Here is a 14,508-nt window from a genome sequence, read left to right as displayed (position 1 = left end):
CATGTGGAAATAATGAGTGAAAAAAACAATTAAACAAAGTTATGAGGAGGATTTAGTAAGAGATATGAGAAAAGGAAGACCGAAGAAAACTTGGCATGATCAAGTAATTTAAATGCTTGAAAGTGGTCATTTCAGAAGTCGCGTTCTATTCACTCTGGCTATCCCCACTGGAAGCGGGTTAACAATTTGTTAGATTATTTTTCTACAATTTGCCTGGTAAAAATACAACAGGTAAGTATTTTTATTGTTACCAGTAAGAATAAGTGTACAAGCATCAGTCTGAAAACATTTTTTGCTTTAAGAATACCATGTTTATGTAGGAGCTAGAAGTAACGTAAAGTAAGGAACGCAACTGAATTTGTACACTGATTGGCATAGCTTAAAATGATGATAAAATTTAAAAAAAAACGACTTATGTGTATCATTACAGAATTCGACTTTTTAATTCGATTTCCCGTTTAATTTATTTATAAACTAATTAATAAAGGTTTTTGAGTCTCGTCTGCTTCAAACAGACATCGCTTTATAAGTGTCCAAATGTCAAAAATAAAAAAGGTCTTCTATGCCCAGACCAATATCAAAACAAGGCAATCAAACGATGTAGAAACCCTTTATTTTAATTAACTTTTGTGTAATTAACAAAGAATTAACAAATAAAACTATAGCCGACAAACGAATTCATTCTTGTTCATCTCCATATGTTTCTTTATCCCTGATACACACGTTTACATACAAAGAATTAAAATGTTTTTTTTTTTAATTTGGGATTTTATTCAAATATCTACTCATTTTAAATTACATAATTGAGTAGGTACCTAATTAAATGAATTTACTGACTTACAATAAGGTTTTCATATCAGTTTGACTTTATCAAAGTGTGTTATAGAAAATAATTTCAATATTTACGTAACTTAGTATTTAAACAGTAGCTTGAAATTTAGTGAGAGAAAAAATAATCTCGAATCATCCAAAGCATTGGAACTCTATATATTTTCATTGGATGTTTATTACGTTGAAGAAAATCCTTGACGTCTCAAAAACAAAAACAAATTTAGTAGGTTTAAGATCAGCAAACATAGTATTATGTACGTATTCTATAGTAATGTCATAAGGGTATCTTTAGCATACGTGTAATCTTTACTCAACCAATAATTCGATCGTGAACTAAGAATGCTCTTCATAAAAACAACCCATCTTGAATTTATCTCAGATAATCGGTAATTTGTCTAAATAGCAAGATCTTTCTAATCAGATTAATTCAGGGAAACTGCGAGTTGCTTATATATTATACATATACTAGAAATCTAATGTTTATCACAGATTAAAATTCTCCGATAACTAAATCAGAATGAAGTGTAATTGTTATTCTTCTGTTATACTGTTCTTGTATTGATATGATCAGCGATCAGATGAACTTTGTAAAATAACTGTAATATAAGAAGTGGTTTTCAACTTTGATTTTCGTAAGTTAATATTATTATGCTGTTTTCGGAGTACCGATAAAATAATATGTATTATAGGTGTCCTGACTTCCGACTTAGCAACATTCGTTTCTATACGAAAGAAGATGAATATTTGAACATTCTAGAGCCTGCGTACACTTGTGTTTTTTTTCTCGATGAAAGTTGCATTTATTATTTACTTTGCTTATAATGTACAAGGTTTAAAGATCGTTTGGTGGATTTTAGATTCTTCTAACATAAAAAAAAGTTTTTAACAGGAGGGATAATTTGGTGTAGGCCAATGAGGAACTTCTCAGCATTTAGTCATTTCTCATCTTAATTTAAATAAAGTTTTCCCAATGCAACGTTCGATTAATTACAAAAAATTAATACATTTGTCTATAAAATAGCCAACGACCTTTTTGTTCACTTAAGAGCTAACTTTTTCAGTATTGTGTTTAATTTTTATTACTCACGGCTTATGGCCTATCATAGGCTAGTAAAGTCATCACTTCAAACACGTGTTGATTTTTACGATTCTACTCATAATCGACAACCAAACAAATTTTGGAAGTCACATGACGTTTCATGATTGAGTTCACAACACCCATCTACGATTGGATTTAGAAAGCGATTATTCACCAGAAACCCTTTTATTTATATGCAAGATCCGAACTCGGATAAAACAATATCTTCACGAACGTGTTATTTTTTAAAAATATCTTGTTCCCATGATTCTTGTAGATACTCGTTATTTTCATTTTAATAAGTTTTTTAACAATACCGTTCCGGAGGTCCCGGGTTCAATTCCCAAGAGGGGTAAAAATAAATATAAGTAATTTTTTCACTGTAATATTTATTCAATATTACCATGGACTGGTACCTGAAGCGGAGGGCTGATCACCTTTCCTTCATGAGTAAAACGATCATGATAACACTGCGTTTATAAGACACAGTGCCCTATGCACATTGGGGTGCGGATAAGGGTTTTATATATATATATATATATATATATATATATATATATATATATATATATATATATATATATATATATATATATATATACATATATATATATATATATATATATATATATATATATATATATATATATATATATATATATATATATATATTTATATATGTATATATATATATATATATATATATATATATATATATATATATATATATATATATATATATATATATATATATATATTTTTTTTACATAACTTTTTGGTGAGGACCTCCACAGTTGGAAATGTGTATCTCGGATACATATTACATATTATATCCCATGAAGGCAAACTTGCGAGTACGTGCGATGGTCACATTAGAAATGCTCACAAGGTTGGAATGAAGCTCGAAAGAAAATAAACAAGTTTCTCTCGGCGGGATCCAATCAATCCCTCCTAACAGCTTCCGTCCTCTTCCCAAAACTAATTTCAATGGGTTGGAGAATTATTTCGCTGCCAGAGGGAAAACAAATTACTCGGTCAACACAGAGAACTTTCGCAGTGATAGATAAAGAAAATGTCTCTAGTTTCCAACATACAGTACTTTATTACAAGTCACAAAATCCATTTACACAAATCTAATGTTGAGGATATACATATCGCTCACTCCTTTCGACAACGTCATATTTCAAAAAGCGTAAATTTTCAATTAAATTTTGGAATGCCCAAAAATGTACTATATGAAGATTTAGTACTTTTTTTTTTTTGGAATGCCAAAAAAAAAAGTACTATATCTAAGCAAAACCGGCATATTTTTGACTCAATATTTACCCGCTACAAGGCAGAAAGTGTTGTTTTTGCATTTTGAAGAAAAGGTACTGTTTAATTATTTTTTTTAAATATACCAAATATTTTTCAAATGAAGAAAAAACCTTCAAGTTTTACCGAAAAAGATCTGTTCCACAGTAAAAAGTTCAAAAAGTAGCTTGATATTTATTTTTAATACATTTTATTATATTTTCAAACTTTAAAAACGATCCCCTTAAAAATCTAGTTTTTTTTATATATGACGTTATTGAAAGGAGTGAGCGATATGTAGACGCACTTCCTGTACATGATATACGTAGTAATATATATATATATATAAATAAACATAACTATTACAACTACTACTACTATCATCACGCCATTTCGCTGCGGTGGTTGGCAGAAAGGTTTGAACGCAACACTCGCCTGTCCTGACATACTCCTGGTTCCTTAGAATCCATTCATCAAGTCAAACATGCCCTCAGGTTACGTATGTTTTTGACAATACCAGATTTTAGGTTCTGATTTATCGGTTAATCATGGATAGAATCAGTCTATGATAGGTTGTAAGTCCTGTAAATACCAAGACTGCCATATTCTTTTCCATCTTTATTGAGATGTCAGTATAAATAATTCCTTAGTGGATAAACCCAGATTTGTTAACAAAGATTTTACCACACTCAAAAATATTGTATTGGGTCTACCTTACGTCGTTTTAATTGTGTTTTTTTTTTACCAAAATCTTCATTTGTATATTCTTAATATTTTTTATGATTAAAATGTAACAACGTTTTTAAAATACATTACAAATAAATACATTTAAAACACAGTAGCATTTTAATTATAAAATGGAAAATCTCCAAGTTGTACTTTATATACGAGTATATGAACATATGTTTTTTAAGGGAAAACCCCGGAAAGCCTCTATTTTACAAACTGCAAGTTGAATAGTAAGGATATGGAAGGCAGCTGTGAAAAGTACATCACAAACACCTAAACCAATTGAAAATTACTGTTTTTTATTTTATTTTTTTATTTGCAACTGTCGGGGATCAAACCCGAGACACCAGTTTAGCAGTCGAGCATCTACCCAACTACCCCACGGTGCCTGTCATAATAAATAGATATACACAATTTGATAGGTGGGCGTCGTGCAATAATTTATGTGTAAGCGATGCAAATTAAGGTTTGTTATTTGTTCGCGGTAAGTGGGAGGTGGGCGGCCATTAGTGTCCATCCAGTTCTGGCCGCAAATTATACTCTATCAACTAGAAATAATTCGGCCGACAGTACATATGGTACTAGGGTGTCCCTTATTTTTTACTTGATTATTTTTTACGTAATGCGCCTATTTTTTTGTATTGCTACGTTACACTTGCACAATAAATTTCAGTTCATTTGAAATATGTACAGTACCTAATTGGTGCCGATTTATATCAGGACATTTTTATACAAGTTACCTTAGAGAAAAAACGTGCGAGCGACGCGCACTCATTTTGTCATTATTCAAATGCAATAAGTGGTGATTTACCTCTTTAGAATAATAAAACATCGTTAGTTATCATTTTATCTAGAAAAAGAAAATTTCTCTTCTGAAAATCTTTGAGGATTCGTCGGCATGGGTTAGAATCATCGTACGAGGATTATATTTCGTATCTTTATAGATCATGGTAGGCACTGCTTTATTACCTATAAGGAATGCACGCTTTTGCCTTTAAGGAATATATATATATATATATATAAATATGTATATATATATATATATATATATATATATATATATATATATATATATATATATATATATATGTATTTATATATATATATATAAATATATATATTTAAATGTATATATATAAATATATATATTTATATATATATGTATATATATATATATATATATATATATATATATATATATATATATATATATATAAATATATATATTATATATATATATATATATATATATATATATATATATATATATATATATATATATATATATATATATATATATATATATATATATATATATATATATATATATATATATATATATATATATATATATATATATATATATATATATATATATATATATACATATATATATAAATATATATATTTATATATATATATATATATATATATATATATATATATATATTTATATATATATATATATATATATATATATATATATATATATATATATATATATATATATATATATATATATATATATATAGACTCGACTCCTAAGGATTATTACTTCGCCTCGATGCATCGATGAGCCACATTGGTTCCTTCCAAAATGTAAAAATGTGCTCAATGTAATTTTTATTTAAATTTAATTTTATTTTTGGTCATATAAATGACACCCTAATATAAACGCTGCGTTCTCGCACCATTCTGCTCCAATTCGAACTCAAATATTACAGTCCGGACCATGTTTGCATCATTTAATTAAACACACAATAATGATATAAATATTATATTATTTAAAAATTCCCCTTTGTCACAAAGCGCGGGGTGACTCATATTAATGTGTGTGATTTCGGGCAGAAATTTATTCTGTATAACGTTATACACCCAATAACATTTCATTAGTAATGTGCAAATATTTACATAATATTATATGGATGCCTTTAGTGTTTGATTTAACCGAATGTTTTGAATAAACTCTTTAAATATGTATTCCAATTAAAAAAGGGTTCACGTTTCATTTAAATTTGATCCCCTCTTTTAAACCACAATGGCAATCGAACTATTATACTTGTACCGAAATACAAATTATTACTGACGATTAATCATACAAAATGGGATTCTCATGGTATGTTTTTAATATAAACATTTTGTTTATTGTTTTGGCGTTTAATTTGTAGAACTCCATTTTAATTTATGTATTAATTTTAAATCAAACACAGATTTTTTGAATCTACTAAGTTGTATTTCATTAACAAAAACACATAAAAAATTATAATGTGACAATTGTTTCGCCTTGTTAGGGCATTATCAAACGAATGTCATTCGTATATATATATATATATATATATATATATATATATATATATATATATATATATATATATATATATATATATATATATATATATATATACTATATATATATATATATATAAATATATATATATATATATATATATATATATATATATATATATATATATATATATATATATATATATATATATAAATATATATATATATATATATATATATATATATATATATATATATATATATATATATATATTTATATATATATATATATATATATATATATATATATATAAATATATATATATATATATATATATATATATATATATATATATATATATATATATATATATATATATATATATATATATATATATATATATATATATATATATATATATATATATATATATATATATATATATATATATATATATATATATATATATATATATATATATATATATATATATATATATATATATATATATATATATATATATTTATATACAGACAAAATGCAATATTTCAAAGGTATGTATGTCAAAACTATGTATGATAGATATTCTAATGGTTGTAAGGAAATAATGAAAGGCTGAGATAAGCATATTTTTATATGATAAGTTAATTAAGAAAATACTGCTAGATATTTTGAGTATGTAAAACAAATCATTGAAGAAAGTACACTTTTAGAAAATTATGAGGCAAATGCAGTTGGTTTTTTATATAAGTATAAGTATATCGTAGTCATACAGGAGAAAGTGACCATGTACATTGTTTTACAAAAGTGATCATTGACTATTTGATATCTTACTAGCTTAATATTGCCCTGAAAAACATCCCAAAGGAGTTTAAACTATATTGACTTAATACAAATGACTAATTGCATTGATGTTTATTTTTTTGACAACAAAAGTGACTTGAATGCCCCTGCTGAACATTTTACGTTTTGGCAATTGGTCACTTTCTCCTGTACGACTACGATTTATAATATTACTCATTCTTCCATATTCTTCTTTATCTACGTTGAGATATCAATCTAAACACAATTAATTAAAATATCTCAAAATATTTGTATACCACACGTATAGTAGTTACGTATACGTATTCTATTTCACACAGAGTAAAAAATCACATACTTTGTAAGTAGGTTATAAAAAATAAATGGAAAAAATTGTTACCATTTCAGAAAATGTTCCAGGATATTAAAGTACCATACGTTGTGATATCAAAAGATATGAAGCCTTGTTTGCACACCGACAATTTCGATTTGAATGTGCAAATATCGTACTACATACACGTCACAGTCGATAAACTGAACATAGAAATGGGTGTGGAATAAATCAGAGACATTCCTTTGAACGTTGCAAATGTACAGCTTTAAATGAGTTTGGCAAAATATTTCGCGTAAATTATTTTAGAACACAAAAAAATTGCTTGTGTTTTACCTGTTGATGAGAAAAATTGTAGTTCTAGAAACTAATAAAACAAACATTTTTTAAACTTGTCTTTTACAAGAGTTTATTTTTAAAAAATTAATCATCAATTTTTTTATGTTAGTACCGCATTAATAATTTCTATACGTAAACTTCTACATATGTAGAACCCCTCTGTCTTCTACCGCCTCCGTATTGTAAGGGTCAGCACGCTTGGCTACCGTTCTTGAGGTCCCGGGTTCGATTCCAAGGGGGGGGGTCAAATAAATAAATACAAGTGATTTTTTCACTGTAATATTTATTCAATATTATCCTGGTCTGGTACCTGAAGCGGGGGGATGATCACCTTTCCTTCATGTGTAAACGATCAAGATAACACTGCGTTAATATGACGCAGTGCCCTATGCACCATTGGGGTGCGGATAAGGGTTTTCTGTCTTTTCTCACCCCATTAATAAATTAACATGTTTTCATGTAGCAAGTGATAAACTTAGAACCTTATAAATCCAACACGAGGATAAAATTCTGATAGTGTAAAACCCTTGTTCACAAATCTGGGTTCCTCCACTTAGGAGTTACTTTTACATTTTTAAAATAATGTTATCAGGCGTCCCCAGCATGTAAAATAATCCGGTTACAATTTTGTATACATCTAAAAGATATCTCCCGTAAACTCAAACATAAAGCGTCATGAAATTTATAAAATAAATATATAATTTGAGTTAAGTGGTTGTGAATCATGGGTGGGATGGTTAATGTTACACGTGTGTAAAGTGACCACTTACCACCCTATGACAGGTAATAAGTCCTGTGAATACTCACACTTCCATATTCTTCTTCATCTATGTTGAAATGTCAAAACATTTATATTTTTAATTGTCTAGAATTGTCTTGGGTAGTAGCAATTTGAAACAGATCAACTTTTAAGATACATATATCTTAGTCAAACAGGAGAAAGTCCCAAGTGCATTTTTACTAAAACGTGATCATGGCTATTTGATATTTTACTAGCTTAATATTGCCCTGAAAAAATACCGAAAGGATTTCAAACTTGAAAGTATAATATGTTGACTTGTTAAAAATGACTAACTGCATTGATGATTATTTTCTTGCCAAGCAAAAGCGATTTAAATGGCCCTCCTGAACATTTTACGTTTTGTTATTTGGTCACTTTCTCCTGTACAACCACGATATGTATATAGTGATTATATAACAAATTTATTTTGGAGGTTCAAAAATACGAATTCACTAAGTTAGTTCTGATGTTAATTATTTATATTATTCTCATTAAATATTCTATTTACAAATTATTAACGTTAATGAAACATGACAAATAATCAGAATCAAAGTAAACACTGATGGCCTCTCGTAATTTAAATTAAATGGCGTAGTGTTTCTTTATAATAGATACCGGAATTGTTTATACAGTAAATAAAGTTATTTTTAAGATTCAAAAATACGAATTCACTTAATAAGTTCTGATATTAATTATTTATATTGCTCTCATGAAATGTTCTATTAACAAATCATTAACATTAATGAAACATGACAAATAATCAGAATTAATGTAAACACTGATGGCCTCTCGTAATTTGAATGAAATGGCGTACTGTTTCTTTTTAATATGTAGATACCGGATTTATTTATGCAGAAAATAAAGTTATTTTAAAGATTCGAAAAAACTAATTCACTAAGTTAGTTCTGATAATAATTATTTATATTGTTCTCATTAAATGTTCTATTAACAAATTATTAACATTAATGAAACGTGACAAATAATCAGAATCAATGTAAACACTGATGGCCTCTCGTAATTTGAATTAAATGGCGTACTGTTTCTTTTTAATAAGTAGATACCGGAATTATTTATACAGAAAATAAAGTTATTTTAAAGATTTAAAAATACGAAATCATTAAGTTGGTTGTGATATTAATTATTTATATTGTTCTCATTAAATGTTCTATTAACATATCATTAACATTAATGAAACATGACAAATAATCAGAATCAAAGTAAACACTGATGGCTTCTCGTAATTTAAATTAAATGGCGTAGTGTTTCTTTATAATACATACCGGAATTGTTTATACAGTAAATAAAGTTATTTTAATGATTCAAAAATACGAATTCACTTAATAAGTTCTGATATTAATTATTTATATTGTTCTCATTAAATGTTCTATTAACAAATCATTAACATTAATGAAACATGACAAATAATCAGAATCAAAGTAAACACTGATGGCCTCTCGTAATTTAAATTAAATGGCGTAGTGTTTCTTTATAATAGATACCGGAATTATTTATATAGCTGATGCTGTGGAGCTTTGGAGTGCTCGGTAAATAGAAAAACGTTGCGAGATCCATTTGTTCTTAGTACCAGCAAACAAGCGGGAAGACAATACTTTGGATTTATACTCTGCTTTTATTTATTTATCCAATACATTTACGGAACTAATATTGCCTTTTTGAATTGCCTCTTTAAACATTCGTTGTATCATATTTTACGAAGACGTGATTTAAAAATAAATTATGTATCCTTCTCTATAATTCTTGCATCCTTAGTCCTCTTTCAGAGTATTGTTGTTAGCCGTTTGACTAGGGTTCAAGTAGTCCCGGTTCGGATTATTATTAATTTTGACTGTTTTGCAAAGAAAAAGTTTAATTTTCTCTTATTTTGCTTCTACTATAATTGATTTTAAACAACAGTAAAAGTTATTTTTTTATCTCTGCATGTATTTGAAATTGTTATTGTGAGTGTGACCAAATACTTTTAAATTTGTTATTATGCGTTTGGTGAAAAAAATTAAATAAAAAAGGAAAACATTATTGAGTTTCGCTACGTATCGAAGTACAAATTTTTAATTAATCAGGCTAAGAAGGAAATAATTATTTTTTTGTTTTTTTTTTAAAGGAAAAGCTATGGTATATTAGCCAAACTCTTAGAAATAAATGATTAACGAATTAAGAGTTTTTACGTTAAATTTATTATTTTTTCTGCCGGAAAATATAATATTAAATACAATTATGTATACGGTTTATTACGTATAATGTATGTAATTAAATAATCAATTTCAATGTATCAAAAAACGTTACCAATATCCGTAATAAGATTATAATTATACCATTCGTATTTAAATCATTATTTTTATGGTCGATATTATTAAATGCTTCGTAACACGTAGGGGATTATGATCATAAATTGGTTTGTCGATTATTTTGAAATTTATACTTCGATACGTAACAAAAATCTCTAATATTCTCAATTTTATTTATTTGCTCATTTGTTATTCACCATGCGCATATTAACAATTTCAAATATTCAAAAATGTGTAATTACTGGGTTTTTGGTATGAAGAAAGCACATTTTATAAACTTTTTTTATTAAATTATTTGTTAAGTAATTTACCTATCATAAGTTATGCAATCATACCCCTTGATAGAAATACTTGACTGAATGACATGATCTATCTAAAATCTACCTACCTCCATTTTCCAATAATGAATAACTCATTTATATAATGCATATGTAATTTCGTTATTCAATTGCTTTATGGATAATCGAAGCAGGTTATACATCGTTATTGCGTAATATTCAAAGTCCCTTTGACCAAACGTGGTATATTTTTTATTTTTTTAGATGTCTTTTTGGTCTTGTGGTTTTGTGTGATTTGTATGTTGTTTTACTGGGAATTACGCTCTTGCGATTTGTGTGAGAAATTCTAAAAATTGTTTTAGCGTACAGTTTGTTAGATATGTTGAATATTTTCTCTTTGAAAGTCTGTCAGGAACTTTAATCAAAAGTTAAAACAACTCATTGAAAAGTATCAGTACTCTTTATCTGGGTAGTTTTTTTTAAAATTCAAAGTAAATTTTAAAGTGAAATTTTTAACCTTGAAAAACAACCTGTCTTATGGAAAATCTGTATTGTCATATTTCTACTCTTTTCGAGTATTGTTTTAGTTTAAGGCTTATTTATGACCTGTATATAAACACACACACACACACACATTTAAAGTTTAGGGATTTACAGGGCTTACGACGGTCAAAGGCTGGTTCAAGTGATCACTTTACACACATGTATTATTCACAAATTCTACCCATAAATGAAAACCCCACTACTCAAATTCTTGAAACTTCTAGATATATTGATCAAACCCGAAACACAATATGCGAGAGTTCACAAGAGACATCCATGGTGGGATAAGGAAAGCTTTTATCAACTAGAAACTCTTTCATTTGTATGTGAGGTCCGAATCCTGGATTATGTTCACATACTTGAGAAACGCTTTTTTGACTTGTAACCAATTTCATGTAGCTTCTTAAAACCAGCCATATAAAGAAAATATCTAAATGAATTAACAAAACATCTTCATTCCGATTCGATGAGCTTTTCTTGCGATTTATATTTTTAATATAACTTCCCCCGAGAACCTTTCAAAACAGAAATAATATAACACAAGAAAAATGATCTTTCCCGCGTTTAGGCCTTCAACAAATACAATTCGATATAACTCAAATGATTCACACAAAGGAAATAGCTCATTGAAAGGATGAGTACTAGTTAAATAATTGTTTTTTACGCTTAAAAGATAGAAAATTGCAGAAATGTAATAAGTACATAATACAGACGCATATTAATGAATAAAATGTAAGTACTAAAGTTTATTTATTATTATTTTTTTTAATATTAATAAACTAGATGTATTATTTTACATCTGTAACACGTGTTATTGTAGCTCAGATTGGATAAAATAAAAAAAAGGAAAGAGGATGCACACATTTTTTATATGTTTAATTTCACAAAAAAATAATGTGTACATACAATATTTAAGCACACCACTGCCACTAGAATTTAAAAACTTTTTTTAATTTTTTTTCCTAATAGATAGTTATTTGACCAATAAGCTCTTATTTAATTCCACGCCAAACATTTTTTGTCCTGGTACCAGCCCTAATATTTCAAAGTAAATTTTCTTGGCAAAATAATGATAAAAGTATACTGAATTCAGTCAAAATGCGATCTCTCAGACGACAGTAGATGATTGTATCGTTATCCGAATAGAGATATAAGGTAGGAATGCAAAGTTGAGTTAAGCATTATCGATAAAATTAAGAAAAAATTGTTTTGATGGTTTAGACATGTGAGTCAAATGATTTAAGAAAAAACAGTAAAAATAAATTAATGAGGTTAATATGGTTTTAAAAAAAGCAGCATAAGATCGAGAAAAACTTAGCATGATCGAATCTTTTAAACACTTGAAAGCGGTCAGCTCAGGAGTCGGAATAATCGGCGGGTATGCATGAATGTGGAAGATTGTTTAAACGACAGATTGGTTTTGCATTATATTATCTCTGCTTACCCTTGCGTGAAGTGGCGTGAAGGTTATTTGGTTAGATATATAACGTATTTTCTGTCCTTTTTTTCTTTTTTTGTGTTTTCGTTAGTAACAACACCTTGTGGAATTAAGAGTTTCGTCGTAAGTAACAAGTTCCATTATTTAAGTTTCGTTCGTTTCCTTTAATATGTCATCCGAGGAAAGCCATTAGGATTCTGTGAACTAAATTGATCTCACGTAAGAAATAGCTAAGAACTGCTGCGCGTATCGGAAAATGTCATTAATTGAATTTATCAAAGTAACCTGGAGAAAGACAAGTAGAAGTCGCTAACGGTACGGGAGAGGGTGGTATAGTACCACGTGCTGTATCCATAAAGTGGACGAAACTAACGAAAATTCGCTTAGTGGGTTATGGACTGTACAGTATAACATTTGAGGCGATCGAGAGCAAAATGGATCAGTTCCCTGCAATAATAAATCATAAAAAAACACTAACTCTGTCATATTATTTTTTGACATCTCAACATAGATAAAGAAGAAAATAGAAGTCTGGGCATTTATGGGGCGCATAGGCTAGTTTGAGTGATAACTTAACATACATGTTGCATATACCAATTCTACCCATGATTGACAACCACACTTTTCAAATTGTTGGAATGTCTAACAAAATATTTCATTTATTGTTTTAGCATTTACTTTGTGGTAAGACATGGTTAAATTGTAAATTAAAACACTGGTTTTTTACCATACTTGAGTAAAAAAGTGGTAAAAAACAAGTGTTTTCATTTAAAATCTAGGATGTTTTTTTTTGTTTGTTTGTTTTTTTTTGTTTGTTTTTTTTTTTAAATCAATAATCATTAATTAAACCCTGAAAAGGGCAACAGGTTGTTGCCGAAACAAGTTGGTTGTAAATAAAAATGTGAGTAGATAAAAAAAAAAGTCTTTTCATTTCTCAAAATAATATAAAATCTTGCAAACTAATTAAATTGTAAAAACTTTGGTTACGATATTAAATAAATAATAAATAAAATAAAAATATGAAAACACAATTTGGACTCACCGTCTTTTGTTAGGAGCTCTCTCATTTCGGCCACCTAAAAGTTGCTACGGTATTTTCTAATCAATTTTTTCATGTTTCTTCCAACTCCAATAAACTGCTTCGGCGGTGCTGTTATTTTTTCATTTCGGCCAAATTCATGTTCTCCCGATATTAGGATTTTGTTCTATGGTAAATCGTTACACAAATTTAGATACATTGTCGCAGAATGCCACCTTTGCAAAGGTAGGCATTAATCTTGTACCTTATTTATGTAGAGCAATAAGCGGTAAGAAGCAAGTTTTATGCTTTTCAATTCGACTGGAAATAAACAGAACGTGCTTTGTTTTTCTTTATGGTGAACTTTTTCTTACTTTGCGTTTTATGAGTAGTAACTTACTTGAAGATGTGATGAAATTTTTTTTCCCATTTATTAACTTTTTCAAATGAACACTGCT

This window comes from Brachycentrus maculatus, unplaced genomic scaffold, assembly GCF_059751285.1.
Source record: "Brachycentrus maculatus isolate JH-2025_06_01 unplaced genomic scaffold, ASM5975128v1 h1tg000188l, whole genome shotgun sequence".
Classification (NCBI taxonomy): Eukaryota; Metazoa; Arthropoda; class Insecta; order Trichoptera; family Brachycentridae; genus Brachycentrus; species Brachycentrus maculatus.
Note: the sequence above shows the minus strand (reverse complement) of the source record.